Here is a 22,446-nt window from a genome sequence, read left to right as displayed (position 1 = left end):
TTAATGCTGTTAGACGGAATTCTCTTATTACTTAAGAGATTAATGATGAATTTTATTCATTTTATAACAAGTTATATACATCTGAAGGAAAACAAGACACTGGATCGATTGATCTTTTTTTTTATCACAGTTGAATTTACCGATATTAGAGGATGGAGATATACAGGAGTTAGAAGAACCATTTACTGATTTGGAAATTAAAATGGCTATGCTGGAAATGTTGAATGGTAAATCACCCGGTGATGATGGATTTTCGGTTGAATTTTATAAAATTTTTTATGATGATTTATCTACAGAGTTTGGGGATGTATTACATCAAGTTGGAGAACATTATGAATTACCTGAGTCTTGTTCTAGTGCTTTAATTACAGTAACTCCTAAAAAAGATAGAGATCCTTTGAAACTATCTTCATATAGACCAATTTCGTTGTTAAATGTAGATTATAAAATAATAGCTAAAATATTAGCAAATAGATTGGCTAAATTTTTACCCAAGTTGATTCATATTGATCAAACAGGTTTTATAAAGAATAGATATGCTTCAGATAACATTTTGCGCGTGATTAGTTTGATTAATAGATTTCGACAATCCTCAGATCATCCAATGGTGATATCCTTAGATGCAGAAAAAGCATTTGATAGAGTTCAATGGAATTTTTTGTTTAAAGTTTTGGAGGAATTTAAGTTTGGTCATTTTTTTATTGGTTGGATTAGGGCTCTATATAGTAAACCAGTAGCTAGAGTATTGACGAATGGTTTGATTTCAGAATCTTTTAAGTTAACTCGATCAACTCGTCAAGGTTGTCCTTTATCACCAGCTTTGTTTGCGTTAGTGATTGAACCTTTAGCACAGCTGATAAGACAAAATATACAGATACAAGGTATGAAAGTTTTAGATGAGGAGTATAAAATTAATTTATTTGTTGATGATGTATTGGTGTATTTAATAAACCCAGCTCAGTCACTTCTGCACTTGAAGGAATGTTTAATACAACATGGATGTCTTTCTGGATATAAAGTTAATTGGGAAAAAAGTGAAATATTAACGGTAAGTGAAGGAGATTATTCAGTTTATAAGAATATTATTAATTTGGACTGATCGAATTAAATATCTTGGTATAATTTTGAATGTTAATTATCAATCTTTATATAAATTAAATTATGCTCCATTAATGAAAAAAATTAAAACTGATTTGATTAAATGGAAAGATCTACCTATTAATTTAATGGGAAGGATAAATACAATTAAGATGAATATCTTTCCGCGTATACAATATTTGTTTCAATCTATTCCATATTTACTTGATAAAATTTTTTTTTCGAGATTTGAATAAAATGGATAGGGAGTTTTTATGGAGGGGTAAATTTTCGAGAGTAGCCTTGAATAAATTAACTTGGAAATATGAGCTAGGGGGATTATGTTTACCACATTTTCAAAATTATTATGAAGCAGCCCAACTTAAATTTATTAGTTCATTGATGGATTTGGTACGGCCTCCTAGTTGGGCTAAAATTGAGATGGCAAGTATTTCTGAATTTGAAATACATCAATTTTTGTTTAGATGGAATATAAATTTGTTACAACAATATAATGTGCCTATACTAAAACATTTAATGAAGTTATGGATAAAGAAAAATAAAATGACAGGCTCTAGGGGTAAATTATCAGCTTTGACTCCATTGTATAATAATCAACTTCTTTCTTTTTCAATACATAATCAAAGTTTATTGCATTGGAGATTTAAAGGTGTGAAAAATTTGGGAGATTGTTTTAAAGAGGGGAAGTTTTTATCTTTTAATCAGATGAGGGAAGGTTTTGGAATTAATAAGAACTCTTTATTTCTTTATTATCAAATTCGATCTTTGGTAAAATGTATGTTTGGTGGAGATATGATTTTACCTAAAATGACTAAATTTGAGACTTTTCTTATAACCAGAGAAGGGTTATATTTCATCTATGTATCAAATATTACAGGATGATATGGATAAAAAGGGTTGGGATAGATCTAAAATTAAATGGGAAGCGGATATCGGTTTTATTTTTTCTGAAAATGATTGGTTAGATATCTGTTATGATAATGTAACTAGATTGATAAATGCATGTTATGCAATGATTAATTACAATTTTTTACATCAATTATATTTGACAGCTGAAAAATTAAAAAAATATGGTTTTAATGAATCAGATTTGTGCTTTAGATGTGGTGATACGGTTGGAACTTTTTTTCATGCTGTTTGGTTATGTATACAATCTTTTTGGAAGAAAATTCAATCGTTTTTAGATCCAACAGTATTTTTATTGGGTAGTTTGCAACCTCTGAAAGGTTTGGGATTAGATAAGTTTCAGCTTGCTTTTGTTTTTTTAGCTTTATCCATAGCAAAAAAATTGGATTGCTAGTATGTGGAAGGATACAAATATGATTGATATTAATAGATGGCATAATGAGATTAAATATTGTTTAATAATGGAAAAAATTATGTATTTTCACGTGATAATTATAAATTTTATTAATAAGTGGTTGTTATACTCAGAATATTTCTATTTCAACTTATATTGATTAGATTTTAATATGTATATTTAACTTTTTCTTTAATATTCTTTCTTTTTTCTTTCTTTATGGCTCTCATTAGGACAGTTGGCTGAAGGGGGTGGGGTTCTTTTCTTTTCTTTTTTTCTGTATATATAAATAAACATTTGTTTATGTTTAATTGCTGCATATGTCATATATTATTTGCTTTTTGAACAAATAAATAAAGTAAAAAAAAAAGTTGGAAGGTGCCCAGACAGGATATGAGGTATTCCTCCAATTTGCAGGTGGTCCCAGCCTGGCAGTGCATGAGACTGTGGACAGACATTCTGGCATGGTTATGGTGTGGGGAATGTTAAGAAGAATGCCGGGTGCCCCCGTGGTATGATCTCAGGGATGACGTGGTTCCCAAACAGTTGGACTCGTGTAGCGCTCACTCCATGGGCGAGCAGATATCACAACAATGTCGACAATTGTTGTTCCCAAAATAATGCCTTGGAGCCTCATAACTCTACAGCATAGAAACAGGCCCTTCAGCCCATCTAGTCTGTACTGTTATGAGCCCAGAGGACCCCAAAACCCAACAGCAATAGATATTTACCAAGACAAATGGTTACTTACTTTTTAATTAAAAGCTTGAAAATTGAATCAAACTTTAACTTATCACTATTGACTTACTTAACCAATATGTGTTAGAAAAGTTCAGAAAAGTTCTTTAGTTCACAGTCCAATCTCACTTCTCATTCCTCCAAGTTCATTGGTTGCAGGCAATTCTTATACTGTGCACAGAATTTAACATGTATAAAGATCACCAGGCTTTTGTGCTCAAATGGTAAATATTTACCGCTCAGGAAGGTTCTTGTCAGTTTAGAGAGAGATTTGTTGTTCCAGGACATCCACAACTGATTCCTTTTTAATCAGCCACTCCAGTGTCTTGCTGTCAAAACTTGCTCCCTTCAGGATTCTCCAGATGATAACCTCTTTCTTTCAGGTCACTACAGAGTTCCTTTTTGTTTCGCTTATTCCAAATGAAACATTAGAAAGCCAGTCCTCTCCTCTTGCACGAACCACGAGGCCATCTTCTAAATGGTCCTGTTCCAGTCCCAGCTGACTGTAACACTGTAGATATAATCTCTGTGTGTGTGTGTGACTCTCTCTCTCTGAGAGAAAGCCTGTTTGACTCTCTCTGCTTGCAAAACCACATGACCCTCTTAGAACAGCTCCAGACAACCTGCTGCTCCGAGAAGATTTTTCATCTGTTGCTTTTTTGTAAACAACAATCCATTAGTGAAGTCTCGGACACTTCCCAAAGCTCTTGCAAAAGTTGTGAGGCCGATATGTCTAGCATTAGCAGAGCTCCAGTATTTCAAATAAGATCTGTTTGAAAGTGTTTGTATGTGACCTACTCTAACAAACCTTTCCCAATTTATTTCCCAAAAACATATCCATATACTCTGACAACAGTACCAACTGTTATTATTCAGGAATTGTTTCATGTGACTCCGTGAAGATTTAAGTTTGCGGACCACCTTCCAGAAGGAGGGTGTTGAAGGAAGCCACCTCTATGTATATCTCCTAGTTCCATGTACAACACCCTTTTGTGATATTTTGAACAGTGATAATGTCCGGTTTCTTACAGACTGAAAATGCCAAATACTGAACCATCACGACTTCATTCATCAGCAATATCCCGGTCTGTCTTCCTTGCTGTGATGGGGCTGATCACTGATCTCAACTCAGCCAGCAATGCAAAGTTGACCTTTCTGCCCAACACATCCATGCTGACCCTGAAGCTTATCTACACAATGCCACCTTCCCACATGAAAGCCCGTGCTCCCATCCTCTGTCCCAAATAACCACTGCCCTCCACTAGAATCTTTGCCCCTCAGATCTCCTTTACATTTCTCCCTCTCACCAACCTGCCATCTCCTCGAGGGTTAGACTCTCATGCCCTGGGGAAAATATTCTAATTATCACTTCTATCTCTGCCCCTTATATTTCAGGAGGTGACTGCAGAGGAGTACAGTTATGTAGGAGTATGAGCGCATCAGGTCGGGTGGACAGCCAATATCTCAGGGTGGGATGGGCAGTACCAGAGGATATCTGTACAATGTGAGGGGAGGAAATGCCCAGAATGCATTGCCTGGGGTGGTAGTGGGGGCCAGTAAAATAGGAACATTTAAAAGTCTTGTAGATGTAAGAAAACAGGTTGTGAGTGTCAGAAAGGGGAAGGCTCAGACTGATGTGGAGTAAGTTCACATCGGTCAGCATAACCTGCCCCTAGTTTTAAGTAATCTCCCTGTTTCTGAAATTCACTGAAAATAAACCATTCTCCCTGGTTCCTTCATCTGTTTGGAGAAGGTTGAGCCCTAAGGGAGTTATCGTCTCATTGATACGAACTGGCCATCATTTGTTTGGGCAGATTACTGCCTCTCTTGCTCCATGTTCTCGGCGGAGGCCAATTCCTCTCACTCTCTCTCTCATCAGGTCACGGGTTCCAGTGTCTCCCATTGCTGGTGTGTGGACCATGTGACTCCTCAGTTCCCACACTCCCATTGGTGGTGTGTGGACCACATGACTCCTCAGCTTCCACTCTCCCATTGGTGATGTATGAACCATGTGACTTCTCAGTTCCCAGTCTCCCATTGGTGGTGTGTGGACCATGTGACTCTCAGTTCCCACTCTCCCACTGGTGGTGCGTAGACCATGTGACTCACAGTTCCCACCCTCCCATTGGTGAAGTGTGGACCATGTGACTCTCAGTTCCCACTCTCCCATTGATGGTGTGTGGACCATGTGACTCCTCAGCTCCAACTCTCCCATTGGTGGTGTGTGGACCATGTGACTCCTCAGTTCCCACTCTCCCATTGGTGGTGTGTGGACCATGTGACTCTCAGTTCCCAGTCTCCCATTGGTGGTGTGTGGACCATGTGACTCTCAGTTCCCATTCTCCCATTGGTGGTGTGTGGACCATGTGACTCCTCAGCTCCCATTGGTGGTGTGTGGACCATGCGACTCTCAGTTCCCATTCTCCCATTGGTGATGTGTGAACCATGTGACTCCTCAGTTCCTACTCTCCCATTGTTGGTGTGTGGACCATGTGACTCCTCACTCTTCATTTTTTATTTCTGATAACATGAATATCGGGCAAGCAGTGGATGGATTTTATGGAAAAGCAGATATAATCATACAGACTTCAGAGCGGGAACGTGTGACATCAGATGGTGGGAGCTGGTTTTGCAACGTGACTACGTTCCCCAGTTGGGAAGTGAGAACCACTGGTGAGAATGGATGGGTCGGTCTGGCATTGATGAGAACGTGAACACGTTTCAAACACACAGGTTAAAAAAATGTACAAGGGAAGAGTTAAAAATCTGGGTAATATTGTGCGGAATCGCCTGTGTAAATAAGGCAGAAGCAGCATTTTATTGGCTGATGTAGATTTATTTGGAGCCCCTTGTGTTACTCTCCTTGGAGACCTTGGCTGTGTCTGTTGTTGTCATAGAGAAGAGAGTCACAAACAAACCAATTAAATGGGTCTACTCCTTCATTAGAGTATTCAGAAGAGATGATTTGCTGCGCTTATATCTCGAAGCAATCACATCGCACAAGAAGGCAAAGGTATCATTTTTGTGTGATGAGGTAATGCCATTCAAATCTGTGGGAATAGTCCTCAGGCAAGATATTAATGAGCCGTTCAATTCTCTCTCACCCACTTCACACCATCCCACAGTCAGAACAACTCCTCAGTCACAGAACTGGAGAGAGAGGAGGAAAGAAAATCAAGAATCTTTCACACCCTCAAGGCCAATAGATCTGATGTCTGGTCCTTGTGGTTTGGAGAGATTTTAACACTTCAATCTCCTGATTCTTTTGTGCAAACGATTTGCTTCTGCACTGCATTGAAGATGGCGGTGTCCCACGATTTGTGGGGTGTGGAGTGCTCGGAGAAACCAATGCACCCGGAATTCTGGTGAGAGGTTGGGTCAACTCCTTAATGAACAAAATTACAGCACAGAAACAGGCCATTCGGGTTGTGATAGTAGGAGATTTTAACTTTCCACATACTGACTGGGACTCCCATGCCGCAAAAGGGTTGGATGGCTTGGAGCTTGTCAAATGAGTTCAGGAAAGTTTTGTAAATCAATATCTAGAGGTACCAACTAGAGAGAATGCAATATTGGATCTCCTATTGGGGAAAGAGACAGGACAAGAGACAGGACAGGTGACAGAAGTAGATGTAGGGGAACATTTTGGGTCCAGTGATAATGGAAGAAGGATAGGTCTGGGCCTTGGGTTGAGATTTTCAATTGGAGAAAGGTCAAGTTAAAGGAAAGAAGGAAGGATCTAGAATGCATGGATTGGGACAGGTTGTTTTCGGGTAAGGATGTGTGAGATAAGTGGGAGGCCTTCAGAGGTGAAATTTTGAGAGTACAGTGTTTGTATGTTCCTGTCAGGATTAAAGGCAAGGTTAGAAGGTACAGGGAACCTTGGTTTTTGAGGGATATTGGGGATCAGGTTTGGAAGAAGAGAGAGTTGTTCTGTATAACAGGTAGAGGCAACTTGAGGCATATAAAATGTGCAAAAAAAAACCTCAAGAAAGAAATCAGGAAGATAAAAGAAGACATGAGGTCCTTTGGCCGACAATATGAAGGAAAATCCTCCGGTTTTCTACAGGTAGATTAAGAGTAAAAGAATAGGAAGGGACAAAATTAGTTCCCTTGAAAGTCAGAGGGTCGGCTTTTCTTGAACCAAAGAGATGGGGGAAATCTTAATTTTTTTTTATCAGCATTCACTCAGGAAACAGACACAGAGTCATGGGAAGTAAGGAAAACAGGCAGTGAGGTCATGGAACCAATATAGATTAAAGGGGAGGAGGTGCCTGGTGTCTTAAAGCAAATAAGGGTGGGAGTTGGGACAAGGTCCTGTGTGGGATTGGGTGGGACACGACCCTGTGTGGGATTGGGTGGATGGGTGGGACAGGGTCCTGTCCGGGATTGGGTGGGTGGGACAGGGACCCGTATGGGATTGGTGTATCATGGAGCAGTGAAACATGGCAGACAGAGGCAAGGGACTGCCTGGGGAGAGAGAGGGTCAGGTTTGGGGGGGTGGGAAGTGGGGGATGAGGGACAAAGGCTGCTGGTGTGGGGATGTGATTGGTGGAGAAGGTGCCAATGGAGGTGTAGAGAGAGACCATAGGCAGTGGGGGTTGGGGGATATAGTTGCTGATTGACAGCTGGTCAGAGGGATTGGGTGTATTGCCAACAGGTTGTGTGTTGTCAGACGCTCTGACTCCCCGAGAAACTGGCTTTTGTCAATGATCTGCAGCTCAGGTGGTTGAGTGTGAGATGTTTCTCCACCCCAATGACACCCATGGGAAGCTGAGTGATCTCTCCAAACACGGGGAACTGTGACATCAGACACAACTATTTTCACTCACACCTTGAAGAAGGGCTCAGGCCCGAAATGTCAGTAATATAAAGGAGGGCACGTTTGGTGTACTTTTTTTTAAAAATTTTTTTATTTTTCACACTATGAACCATATTAACCAAAATACACACAAACATTTCCCTCTTGAATATACACAGCGTCATTTTCTCCCCTTTCCCCCCCTCCCTTCCCTCCCTCCTTCCCACCCCCCTCCCTACCCACTCAATGTTCAACATATACAATACAATAAACCCATTAAACAATGTCATCACACAATGAAAATAAACAAGAAAATTGTTACTTTTACACACTGGGTCAGTTCATTTCGTCTTCTCATTCTGTCATTTTAGGTGGTGGAGGTCCGCGGTAGGACTTCTCTGTTGTGTTCCATGTACGGTTCCCAAATTTGTTCGAATACTGTGATGTTATTTTTTAAATTATATGTTCTTTTTTCCAATGGAATACATTTATACTCTTCTGATTTCCAGGTTGACATTATACATTTTTTTGCTACAGCTAAGGCTATCATAATAAATCTTTTTTGTGCTTCATCCAAATTGAGGCCTAGTTCTTTACTTCTTATATTACTTAGAAGAAAGATCTCTGGATTTTTTGGTATGTTGATTTTTGCGATTTTATTTAATACCTGATTTAGATCTTCCCAAAACTTTTCCACTTTCTCACATGCCCAAATTGCATGTACTGTTGTTCCCATTTCCTTCTTACAGCGAAAACCCCTATCTGATATTGTTGGGTCCCATTTATTTAATTTTTGGGGGATGGTATATAGCCTGTGTAACCAATTATATTGTATCATGCGTAACCTCGTGTTTATTGTATTTCTCATAGTTCCTGAGCATAGCTTTTCCTATTTTTCATTTTTTATCTTTATGTTTAGATTTTGTTCCCACTTTTGTTTGGGTTTACAGCTTATTTCATCGTTCTCTTTCTCTTGCAGTTTGATGTACATGTTTGTTATAAATCTTTTAATTATCATTGTGTCTGTAATCACATATTCAAAGCTGCTTCCTTCTGGTAACCTCAGCCTGCTTCCCAATTTGTCCTTCAAGTAGGTTTTCAGTTGACGCAATGCCTTTACAGCACCATTGATCGGAAACAGACCGGAATTCAAATCCTGCACTGTCTTTAAGGAGTTTCTATGTTCTCCCATGTCTGTGTGGGTTTTCCCCGGGGGCTCTGGTTTCCTCCCTCTGGGGGTTATATGTTAAATGGGTGTAATTGAACGGAATGATGTGAGGGCCAAAAGGGCCTGTTACCTCACTGTATGTCTACATTAATTATCTTTACCTCCTATGGATGGTGTGAGACAGGCTGAGCTCCTCCAGCATTTACTGTGTGGTTCAACTACATTTACACGTCTGCAGGTTTACGTGTTTCACTCCATGGAAGATCATCTGCAGTGATTTCACAGTCCAGTAAAAGGGGGAGATGAAAAGGGGGAAACTATGTGTCATTCAGCAAGGAGCTCGTTCACTCCCAGGGGAATGTTTGTTGGGCACGACATCTAAGGAACACGGAGATGAGCTGGGAAACAAGTCAAGAGCAGCTATGGCCCAGGTGACCGATAGCAAAGGCTGCACAGCTTTTACAGTCTCTCCATCCCCAGCATCGAGGTTAGATCATCCCAACTGACCTGTCACAGGAAGTGTAAACATTCACCTTGTTTACACCATCCGCATGGCCCACGCTTCATCTCTCTATGGATTCGGCTGCTACCTCTTCTAGTCTCAGTGTCAGAGTGTCTTCAGGTGTCAGGAGTGGATCCTCCTCCAGGCGGAGGGCGGTTTGTAATTTAGAACGACAGGTGAATGATGAGCTCTCGGTGAGAGACTGCTCAGGAGAGATGGGACCGTAGATACTTGTCATTAATCATTGAAGCTAAGGGAACAAACAGCAAAAACTCATGAATGAAGGTCAAGACATAAGGCAGAATTGTGATGGCAATTGTCTGGGCCTGACTCCTCCTCGCTGACCATCAACACAGGGATACACCATGGCTGCACCCATGGCCACGGACACACAATCCGATCCAAATCAATCTATAATCCATTCACGACAACACTGTTGTTGGCTGAATATCAGGAAATGATGGGTCAGATGCAGAATGGAGATCGGGGACCTGGTTGGATGGTCCCTGAACAACAAACCTGCTCTCAACGTCACCAAGATCGAGGAGCCTGACTGTAGATTTTTAGAAGGGGAGGGAGGAAGGATGATCAGCAGAAGGAGGCAGGTGGGGGAGGGGAGACAGAGATTTTTTTGGGGGTGGTATGAGCAGGGTCACGAAGGGCCCTGTGTTGAAATCCAATGAGTGAACAAGGTGGTAATGGGGACCGTTGAAGGGGAAGGTGGAGGAAGGTATCGGGGGAGGGGGATATGTGGGTGAGGGGTATAGTGGTGGGTGACCAGACTGGAGGGTGGTGAGGAACAGGACAGAGGAAGGTGAGGGGTGATGGCAATGAAACCAAGTGGGTGGGTGATGGGGGATGGGTGAAGAGTGTGGATGGTGGGGAATGAGACTAGGGGGGAAGGTGGGAGAGGGGTGGGAATGGGACTGGGAGGGTGGGGAATGGGATGAGGGAGGTGAGGGAGTTGGGTGGCGGGGAATGGGACCGAGTGGGTGGGTGATGGGGGATGGGTGATGGGGGATGGGATCAGGGGAGAGGGGTTGGAGATGGGACTGGGAGGGTGGGAATGGGATTGGCGGGGGTGAAGGATGGGAGATGGGACTGGGAGGGTGGGAATGGGATTGGGGGGTGAGGGATGGGGGATGGGACTGGAGGGAGGATGGGAGAGGGGTGGGGGTGGTGGATTAGAAGGTGAGAGAGAGCAGAACATTGACCAGCCACACCCCCCCCCCCACCCTTAGCAGACTGATGTTTGGTCCACGTTCACACCACCGGGTTGTTGGCCAGATCTGTGCTGTTGTTTCTCCCTGGGTGTTCGATCTACAATTCAGGTGGGTCAGACGTGGGCACCCAAGGTGATTGGCGGGGAAGGTGGTGCTGGGGCCAATGGAGGAAGCTTCATTCCAAAGCGATACCTGTGCCAGGTAAATCCTCTTTCAGGTGAGACCTGCAGTTGGCCCCTTCACACAGCTCTGGTCTCTGGTCTCTGGTCCCCGGTCCCCGGTCCCCGGTCCCCGGTCCCCGGTCCCCGGTCCCAGTCCCTGGTCCCTGATCTCTGGACTGTGAACAAGAGATGGGGGAGAGGAAATCGGAATCTGATTTATTCTCATGAGCACATCACAACATCACTGTTTGGTGGCAGCGTCACACAGTGCAAATATTAGCATAAATTACATTAAAAAATAGATAAATTAGCACAAAAATAAGCCAAAGTGAGGCAGTGTCTTTGGTTAATTGATTATTCAGGAATCTGATGGTGGAGGGGAAGAAGCTGTCTTTGTGCCGCTGAGAGCTCGTCTTCAGGCTCCTGTACCTTCCCCGATGGTAGCAGAGTGAAGAGAGAATGGTCTGGGTGGTGGGGGTCCTTGAGGAAAGAGGCTGCTTTCTTAAGAAACCACCTCATGTAGATGTCGTTGATGGAGTGAAGTCCGGTGCCCATGATGGTGCAGGCTGAGTTAACAACCCTGTGTAGCTTGTTCCTGTCCTGTGATGCACCTCCATACCAGAGAGTGATGCAACCAGCCAGAATGTTCTCCACAACACATCTGTAGAAATTTGCAAGAATCTTTGGTGACAGACCAAATCTCCTCACGAAGTATAGCTACTGGTGAACCTTCTTCATGGTTACATTGAGATGGAGGCCACAGGACAGATCTTCAGAGATGTTGACGCCCTGAAATTTGAAGTTCTTAATCCTCTCCACCACTGACCCCTGGTTTTGGAACTCTTGACCAGCACTGAGGGAATGATGGTGTTGAAAGCTGAGCTGTAGTTGAAGAGTATCCAGATGTTGCTGTTGTCGAAGTGACCCAGAGCTGAGAGACGAGCCAGTGATATTGCATCTGTGACCTTGGGCGAATTTCAGTTTTTTTTTAAATGACACAAAATCACAAAAATAGGTTATATCTAAAAACCCGTACGTGATAGGAAAATTTTAAGATGATTTCGTGATCAACAGCCCAAAATCCATAAAATACACCCAAAAGTTTTCAGGAAGCAAAATAATGTTACTGTAGCGGCCTGCTACCCGAGAGGTGGCTGACACACAAAATGGTGGTCAAATATGGTGATCGCACAAGGCCCATACGGGCTAATGGCTTTTCTCCGAAGCAGCAGGAACATCGACCAATCATCAACCGGAATGCTGCTGATGTCACTTCCGCCGACAGCTGCGGGAAACTGGGCCTATATAAGCAGGGGCAGAGAGGACAATAAACCAGTCTTGTCTATAACTGTATCAAGTGTGTGTCGTTCTTCCACTCTCTGCTGTAGTGAATCCCTACATTATCATTCACTATCGTTACGCCATCTGGGCTTGGTGTCCTGCGAGGGTTCACCCTCTTCAAGGATGTTCTGGCATTGGCCTCAGAGGCAGATATTACAGTGTCGTCAGCTTCTGCAGGGATCCTTAATGAAGCTGTTTTCAAAGTGAGTTCCCAAGATATTTCAAATTTGTTCTCAAGTCCTGACACATTTGACAGACAGGGCCATCAACTTCGCTTCAGCATGAATCAGATCTTAAAATCCCAGATTTGGATTAATTTGAATTTTCACTCATTATAAATTTAAGTTTATTTCTCATCCGATTGTATTAGTTATCACCAGAAGAAACAGTGTTCTCCGGTCCTCAGTGCAACACTCTGCAAACACACACAGACAAACAATACATACGCACAGTATGTATACACAAATAGTTGGATCACGGAGGGTTTGTCATTCAGTCGTTCAGCATTCCCACTGCCTGTGGGAAAAAGCTGCTCCTCAGCCTGGTGGTGCTGGCTCGGACCCTCCTGGATCTCTTCCACGACTGGAGGAGCTGAAAGATGCTGTGTGCCGGGTGGAAGGGGGTTCTTTTTAGACATTCTGAATGTTAACCGGTATGATCCATTTCTGCCACCTGTCATGGAGATTTCCTAGGTTTGGCCTCTGTTCTTGCAATATGAACTGGAATGACTTGAATCTGTAACGAGATATCAGGAAACATAAGGTTGTGATAGTCGGAGATTTTAACTGTCCACATATTGACCATTCTGTCCCATTCTGTAAAAGGTCTGGATGGCTTGGAGTTTGACATATCATTCTCCATAGTTAACTTGAACTGGGCCTTGGATTGAGATTCTAAATTGGAGAAAGGCCAATTTTGAGGAAATAAGAAAGGATCTAGAATGTGTGGATTGGGACGTTGTTTTCGGGCAATGATGTGTGAGGTAAGTGGAAGACCTTAAAGGTGAAATTTTAAGAGTGCAGAGTTTGTATATTCCTGTCATTATTAAGGGCAAAGTTAACAGGCATTGGGAACCTTGCTTTTCGAGGGATCTGGTTCGGAAGGCAACGTGGAGCAAAAGAGGTACTTGAGGAGTTTAAAAAATGCAAGAAGATTCTCAAGAAAGAAATCAGGACGATAAAAGAAAACACGAGGTTGCTTTGGTGACAATGTGAAGGAAAATCCTGAGGGTTTCTATGGGTATCAAAATTGGCCCCCTTGAAGATCAGAGTGGTCGACCATATATGGAGCCAAAAGGTGGTGAGGTCTTAAATGTATATTTTTGCATCAGCATTTACTTGGGAATCTAGCACAGAGTCATGGGGAGTAAGGAAAGCAAGCAGCGAGATCATGGGACCTAAAGTCCCCAGAGCCTGACAAGATATTCCCTTGTCCTTAGCTACTGCTGTGGTGCCGGAGGACTGGTGGGCAACCCATGTTGTTCTGTAGTTTAAAAAAGGTTCTGAAAGTAATCCTGGATATTATAGACCAGTGAGCCTGATATTAGTAGTAGGTAAACTATTGGATCAGATATACATTTATTTCAATAGCCAGAGCCTGATTAAGGATAGCCAACATGGCTTTGTGCATGGTAGGTCGTGTTTAACCAATCTCATAGAGTTTGTTGAGGAAATTACCAGGAAGTTGACTTTAGTAAGGATTTTGACATGGGAGATTCGTCAGAAAGGTTCAGACACTAGGTATTCAGGATGAAGTAGTGAACTGGATTCGACAATGGCTGGACAGAAGAAGCCAGATAGTAGTGGTGGATGATTCTCAGACTTGAGGCCTGTGACTAGTGGTGCCTCAGGGATTGTTGCTGGAACCATTGTTGTTTGTCATCTATATCAATGATCTGGATGTTAATGTGGTAAATTGGACCAGCAAGTTTGCAGATGACACTAAGATTGGAGGTGTTGTGGACAGCAAAGGTTTTCAAAGGTTGCAGAGGGATCTGGACCATCTGGAAAAATGGCCAGAATATTGGCAGATGCTAATTTAATGCAGACAAGTGTGAGGTATTGAATTTTGGAAGGATGTATATGGTGAATGATAGGACACTGAAGAGTGCGGCAGAACAGAAGGAATCTGGGAATACAGATACATAATTCCTTGAAAATGGTGTCACAGGTAGATAGGTTTGTAAAGAGAGCTTTTGGCATATTGGCCTTCACCAATCTAAGTATTGAGTATAGGAGTTGGGATTTTGTGGTAAATTTGTACAAGATATTGGTGAGCCCAAATATAGGGTATTGTGTGCAGTTTTGGTCACCTAACTGCAAGATATCAATAAGATAGAAAGAGTGCAGAGAAGATTTATTAGGATGTTGCCCGGACTTCAGGAAGTGAGTTACAAGGAAAGGTTAAACAGGTTAGGACTTCATTCCCTGGAGTGTAGAAGACTGAGGGGAGGTTTGATAAAGTTATGAGGGAGATAGGCAGAGTAAATGTAGATAGGCTTTTTTCACTGAGGATAGGTGAGATACAAACCAGAGGACATGGGTTAAGAGTGAAAGGGGAAAAGTTTAGGGGGAACGTCTTCACACAGAGAGTGGAGGGAGTGTGGAACAAACTTCCAGCTGATGTGGTGAATGTGGGCTCAATTTTAATATTTAAGAAATATTTGGACAGGTTCATGGATGGGAGAGATATAGACTGGGTGCAGGTATGTGGGACTAGCAAAATAGTAGTTTAGCACAGACTAGAAGGGCCAAAGGGCCTGTTTCTATGTGGTATTGTTCTATGGTTCAGAGAGAGATGTAACTGATGAGTTTCTTTGTGGGGGGCCACAAATGTTTCAATTAGCGCACCTGCAGGTGATGAAAGGAGAAACAGCAAGATGTTCATTAGATCATTAAATTGTGTCCCCAGTCCACAGCCTTGAATCTGAAACAATTAAATGTATCACCCTGCTGTGGGGAGCTGCCTTGCTCCGATTCTCCAGCCTCCTGCACCCCCGCATTTCCATGGTAAAGCACCAGCTCAGTTCCATCCTCGGCCCTGAACATCATGGAGCTCAGGCTGACCTGCTCATGCCATAGATCTGCCATGTATAGCACCTATCACAATCTGTGACATGTTTTCACGTGTGACAGGGAGAGTTTGGATTCAGCAGACTCCCTCAGTGGTGAGACATGAAATTCCCAGGGAACCAGGCAAAATTGCAGAACTGGCTGGTCTGATCCCAAGTTGGGCGAACTCTATGAAAACCTTTTCTTGGCCGTGGGCTTCAGGAGGGCCAGGAACAACCACCCTTCATCACACATCAACACCTCTGTGGTGGAGAGAGAGGAGGGCACAAAAGTTCCTTGGAGTTCACTTAACTAGAGACCTATCGTGGACACTCAGCATCTCCTCACTTGTCAGGAAGGCGCAACAACTGCACTTCCTGAGAAGACTGAAATGGGCATGGCTACCGACCACCATTAAGTCAACCATCTACAGGAGCTCTGTAGAGAGGGTCCTGGCCGGCTGCAACACAGTGTCGGGCGGTTGCTGCAGAGAAATGGATCGGAGGTCAATCCACAGGACCATAGCAGTGGCAGAGACGATCACTGGAGTCTCCCTTCCCCCCCATCCCTCCTGCCCCCTCATCGACGTGATCTACCAGGATCATTGTCTGAAGAATCGCTGTCTGCAAAATCACTGAGGACCCCTTCCCTCCTGCACACGGCATTTTTCAGCTGCTCCCGTTGGGGAAGAGATACAGGAGGATCAGAGCCAGCACCATCAGGCTGAGGAGCAGCTTCTTCCCACGGGCTGTGGGAATGTGAACATCCAAAGGAACTGCTCCCACTAACCTCAGTGTCAACTATTTATTGAATAATATTTATGTATTTTTATAAATGTGTATATGTATTGGATGAAAGAAAAATTGAGGGTTGCACAGTAGGAAAGATTAAAAAACTATTTGTAGGAATATATAGGTCAGCACAACATCGAGGGGTGAAAGCCTGTACTGAGCTGTGCTGTTCTATGTTCTGTGCATATGTATTGTTTGTCTGCATGTGTGTTGTGTCTGGCTGTATGACTGTGTGCTATTGCACTGAGGACTGGAGAACGCTGTTTCATTGGGTTGTACTTTTGCAACACATGATAATAAAATTGAACTTGAATTTTCTGTCTGTTGCGATACACACTTTTGATCGATTGTCAAACTGGTGAATGATCTCTGGAACCTGCCTTCAATGGGAACACACGTGTGGCTGATACATGCAGGTGCACAACAGGAAGAGGTCTCTAGCCCCTCAGTCTACACACTCTAATCCCATTTTTCTCTCCCCACATTTGCTCACCACCTGGTTCAGCACCTGAGAGACATTGGGAGGGAAGCCATGCAGTCACAGAAAGAACTTGGAAACACCACACAGCCAGCAGGGGAGGTTTGGATTGAACCTGAGCCTGGTGCCATTTGACTCTCCCGGCTGAACCACTGAGCCATTGGAGTCATGTTGCTGGGCCTACCAACACTGCTGTTCATCCTCGTTATGGTTCTCTTGTTTTCGCCCTGGGGAAACAAGGCAGACAGATCGAAGGATGGGAGATCGAGAGATTGTCCAAGGCAGTGGTTCTCAACTTTTTTCTTTCCACTCACATCCCACTTTAAGTAATCCCTATGCCATTGATGCTCTGTGATTAGTAAGGGATTGCTTAAGGTGGGATGTGGGTGGGAAGGGAAGGTTGAGAATCACTGCTCCAGACCCATTTGTTACTGAAATATTTTGCTTGAGAAAAATTGAAACTGGCCCATTTCCTTTGGAGTTATGAAACCGTGCACATAATGAGTCAATCAGGGACGATTCAAACAGTTTTCAAACTTTTTCTTTCTACCCACATCACACCTTAAGCAATCCCTTACTAATCACAGAGCACCGATGGCAGAGGGAATACTTAAAGTGGGATGTGAATGGAAGGAAAACAGTTGAGAACCACTGGTCCAAGGGGAAAAAAACATATAGAATATTCCAGCACACCACAGACCCTTCAGCCCAACACAATGTTGTGCCAACCTATGTAAACATACACCACAATCCACCCCTTCCCTCCCTCCCTCCATATTTTTTTTGTATATTTTATTTATTAGAGATATAGTGTGCAGACAAATAAAGGAATACAGATATACAAAACTTTTCTCCCTTTATTCCCCCATCCTCCCTCCCTCATATCTCCCCCCCACCCCTAAAAACTACCCCAAAGAAAATAAAATGGAGTTAGGATACCTATGTTCATTTACTTATTGCCATGTTGGGTGCCATCTCTTTCTGGGAAGAAAAAAAAGCTTCATTACAATACTAACCCCATATATTCATATACAGGTCCCAGACAATATAAAAAGAATAATTATCATGTAAGTTGTAAGTTATCTTTTCCAATGGAATACATGATCGCAAGTCAGCATGCCATATCTCTGAATATTCATTTTTCCAAGTAATTATGATATACTTCCTAGCCACTGCTAAAGCCAGTCAAATAAATGCAAGTGGGACTTCTCTAATTTTAATCCCAGAATCAATGCTGTAACAAAAACAATATCGGGTCAAGTTCTAATTTAAACTTAAACAAACCTTCCAAAAATTCCAAAATCCTAAACCAAAAAGGTTTCACCTTTTCACAAAAACAGACTGAATGTAGGAAAGAACCAGTATCTTTACCATAATCTGAAGAGCTAAATCCATATTTCTTTAACCTCTCAGGAGTTAAATACAGCTGATGAAGAAAATTATAATGAACCAGCCTATACCACACATTTATTAATTTAGTCATACTGTCTTCACACATAATTCCTCCTGAGATATTGGAATAGCTAAATCTTCCTTACATTTAATTCTCGATTTATACAGATCTGGCTTACTCATTTTACATTGTAACAAAGCATACATTTCTGAAATAAATCCTTTCTTGCCTCCACCTGTAAATTTTGTTCACTTAGGTAACTTTAACTCACGTCTGAAATTATCTAACTACAAAGCACAAACTTAATAATATGCAAACAATGTATTTGACATAATTTCAATTTTTCTTTAAGTCTATTAAATGAAAGAAAAGAACCAGCTTTGTAACAATCTTGTACCAACTTAATACCTTGCTGTTCCCATAATTTCAAATATTGATTATTCATTGAAAAAGAAAACAATTTATTCTGGTACAATGGAGTCCTGGCAGAAATTTTACCTTTAGTTCCAACAGTATGGTTCCTGTTATGCCATATCTCTATTAAGTGTTTTACCACGGGTAGATGATAATTTTGTAAAAGACGAGTTTCCATTTATAAATCAGTTGATCTGCATTTTGTTCAGAAAGCTGGGCCATCTCCACTTTAGCCCATATCAGACGTCGATCAATATCAAACATCCTGTTAATACGTTTTAACTGAGTTGCTTCATAATAATTTTGAAAATGTGGTCATTGTTATCCCCCTAAGGCATATCTCCAAGACAATTTTTGTAATGACACTCTTGCCAACCTACCTTTCCACAAAAACATTTGTATTTAAGCATTTAAATCCTTTAAAAAAATTTTTTTAGGAAGTTTACAAGGAATTGATTGAAACAGGTATTGTATTTGTGGAAAGCTATTTTTCTTTTTTCTTTGGCTTGGCTTCGCGGAAGAAGATTTATGGAGGGGTAATGTCCATGTCAGCTGCAGGCTCGTTTGTGGCTGACAAGTCCGATGCGGGACAGGCAGACACGGTTGCAAGGGAAAATTGGTTGGTTGGGTTTGGGTGTTGGGTTTTTCCTCCTTTGTCTTTTGTCAGTGAGGTGGGCTTTGCGGTCTTCTTCAAAGGAGGCTGCTGCCCGCCGAACTGTGAGGCGCCAAGATGCACGGTTTGAGGCGATATCAGCCCACTGGCGGTGGTCAATGTGGCAGGCACCAAGAGATTTCTTTAGGCAGTCCTTGTACCTCTTCTTTGGTGCACCTCTGTCACGGTGGCCAGTGGAGAGCTCGCCATATAACACGATCTTGGGAAGGCGATGGTCCTCCATTCTGGAGACGTGACCTACCCACCGCAGTTGGATCTTCAGCAGCGTGGATTCGATGCTGTCGGCCTCTGCCATCTCGAGTACTTCGATGTTAGGGATGAAGTCATTCCAATGAATGTTGAAGATGGAGCGGAGACAACGCTAGTGGAAGCGTTCTAGGAGCCGTAGGTGATGCCGATAGAGGACCCATGATTTGGAGCCGAACAGGAGTGTGGGTATGACAACAGCGCTGTATACGCTAATCTTTGTGAGGTTTTTCAGTTGGTTGTTTTTCCAGACTCTTTTATGTAGTCTTCCAAAGGCGCTATTTGCCTTGGCGAGTCTATTGTCTATGTTGTTGTTGATCCTTGCATCCGATGAAATGGTGCAGCCGAGATAGGTAAGCTGGTTGACTGTTTTGAGTTTTGTGTGCCCAATGGAGATGTGGGAGGGGCTGATAGTCATGGTGGGGAGCTGGCTGATGGAGGACCTCAGTTTTCTTCAGGCTGACTTCCAGGCCAAACATTTTGGCAGTTTCCGCAAAACAGGACGTCAAGCGCTGAAGAGCTGGCTCTGAATGGGCAACTAAAGCGGCATCGTCTGCAAAGAGTAGTTCACGGACAAGTTTCTCTTGTGTCTTGGTGTGAGCTTGCAGGTGCCTCAGATTGAAGAGACTGCCATCCATGCGGTACCGGATGTAAACAGCGTCTTCATTGTTGAGTTATTAAATTTTATACAATTTACACTTCCTATCAAGGTTATTGGTAAGTCTTTCCATCTATTTAAATTATGTTTAATTTTACTCAATATATTAAGACAAATAGTTTAACGTATAAATGTTGATAGACAACATCTACAACTATTCCCAAATATTTAATCTTGTCAGACCACCAAAGTTGAGTTCTTTGTTTACAAGCTGAATAATCTTCCTTTACCAATGGCATGATCTCACTTTTCTCCCAATATCCTGACATTTTACCAGACTGCTCTAATTGTGTTTGCAGATGTCCCAAAGATTGCTCAGGGTGTGTTAAATATATTAAAACATCATCTGCAAACAAATTAATTTTATATTCCTCTAAATTCACCTTAATACCCTTGTTATTACCATCTTGTCTGATCATTTGAGCCAATGGTTCAATGACTAACGCAAGTAAGGCTGGTGACAAAGGACATCCTTGCCTGGTCGATCTAGTCAATATGAATGAAGAGGATATTTGTCACCACCCTGGCTGATGGATTCTTATATAAGGCTTTCACCCAACCAGTAGAGTGGTCCCAATTTAAATTTTCTCTAATATTTTAAATAAAAAAAACTCCATTCCACTCTGTCAAATGCTTTTTCTGCATCTATAGCCACTATCATAGGTTGGTTGGGTTGCTCCTGAGAAGCACTGATCAAGGAAATCAACTTAACAATATTGTCCTCTGAGTATTGGTTTTTAATAAACCCAGCCTGATCTACATGAACCAATTTGGGCAAAAACTTAGCTAATCTATTAGCTAAAACCTTTGCCACTATTTTATAATCTACATTTAATAAAGAAACTGGTCAATAGGATCCAACTTTAAATGGATCTCTAACTTTTTTTGAGTAATTAGTGCCTTAGAAAAAGATTCTGGGAAAGAACCAGTTTTGGTAGCCTTCTTCAAAACCTCTATGAATACAGGGAACAATAAATCAAAGAATTCTTTATAAAATTCAGAAGTAAACTGTCCTCACCTGGGGATTTCCCCTGAGGCATAGATTGCAGCGCTTCTTTAATTTCCATCTCATTAAAAGGAATATTTAACTCCTTAATCTCTTTATCTTCCAACACTGGCAAATCCAAGTTGGACAAAAATGCATGAATTCGATCATTATCTTGTACAACCTCGGAAGTATACAAAGCTTTATAAAACAAATGGAATTCATCATTAATCTCCTGAGGTTTATAAGTAACAATCGCATCTTTTCTAACAACATTAATAGTCCTTGAAGCTTGTTACATTTTCAACTGCCATGCCAAAACCTCATGGGCACATTCACCTAACTCATAATAACATTGTTGAGATCGTTAAACATTTTCTCAAATTGCTATGTTTGTAAAGTATTATATCATAACTTTAACTGAGCTTTTCTATCTTCCGTTATGTCCCATTGTACTTACTTCTCAATTTTATCAATTTTCTTCTCCAAGTCCTGACTCTCTACCAAATACTGTTTCTTAATTTTAACTGAGTAACTGGATAATCTGGCCTCTCAAGTACGATTTTAAAGCATCCCATAAAATAAACTTACATTGCACCGACTCTTCATTTATTTGCAAAAAAAGGTTTTTATATGTTCCCACATATAATCAATAAATTCAGGTCGTTTCAACAGTGATGTATTAAATCTCCAACGATATGCTTTTTCAGTCCTGTCAGAACCTGGACAAAAAATTAATAATAAAGAATGATCAGACAATATCCTACTTTTATATTTCATCTGGGAAAATCTACCTTGTAATTGTGCTGATACTAAAAATAGGTTAATTCTAGAACAAGATTTGTGTCTGGGCCCAAATAATAAGAAAAGTCGTTTTCTGTCGGGTTTTAAATCTCAACCAAATTCAACTCTTTCATTACTATTGACAACTGATTAGACGTTTTTGTTTTACCCTATGTTTTTGGAGATTTATCCAATAAAGGGTCAAGCGGCGGTTGAAGTCACCCCACCCCCCCCACCAAAACATTATCATATGCCTGATTTAAATTTTAAAAAGCTTCTGTCATGAACACCTCATTGCCACATTAGGTGCATAAACATTCATCAATGTCCAAATCTTGCAGTTTACCCCTAACACTCTACCTGCCATTGCAAAAACTGAATCCAATGTAAAAAGATAACTTTTTTTGTATTAAAATAGCAACACACCTTGCTTTAGTATTAAAAGATGATGCTAAAATATGCCCAACCCAATCTCTTTTCAACTTTTGATGCTCTTTCTCAGTCAAATGTGTTGATGTAAAAAAGCGATATCAATCTTCATCTTCTTGATATAGGTTAACACCCGCTTTCTTTTAATCAAACTATTAAGCCGTTAACATTAAAAGTTGCAAAAGTCAAATTAGCCATAAGCACTTAGTCTCCC

General features: G+C 41.6%; 1 long non-coding RNA gene across 1 annotated transcript in view; it reads right to left on the bottom strand.

Annotated features, from left to right (window-relative positions):
- Positions 1 to 11,224: 11,224 nt before the first annotated feature.
- The window catches only part of LOC138749369 (uncharacterized), a 40,723-nt gene continuing 29,501 nt past the window's right edge, over positions 11,225 to 22,446 (bottom strand). The window contains exons 2-4 of the long non-coding RNA XR_011348579.1: positions 21,612 to 21,742; positions 17,591 to 17,632; positions 11,225 to 13,067 (exon numbers count right to left, since the gene is read on the bottom strand). This is a non-coding gene — a long non-coding RNA (uncharacterized lncRNA). The remainder of the gene's footprint in view (positions 13,068 to 17,590; positions 17,633 to 21,611; positions 21,743 to 22,446) is intronic.

Source organism: Narcine bancroftii, chromosome 14 (genome assembly GCF_036971445.1).
Source record: "Narcine bancroftii isolate sNarBan1 chromosome 14, sNarBan1.hap1, whole genome shotgun sequence".
NCBI lineage: Eukaryota > Metazoa > Chordata > Chondrichthyes > Torpediniformes > Narcinidae > Narcine > Narcine bancroftii.
Note: the sequence above shows the minus strand (reverse complement) of the source record. Positions and strands in the feature narration are given on the sequence as shown.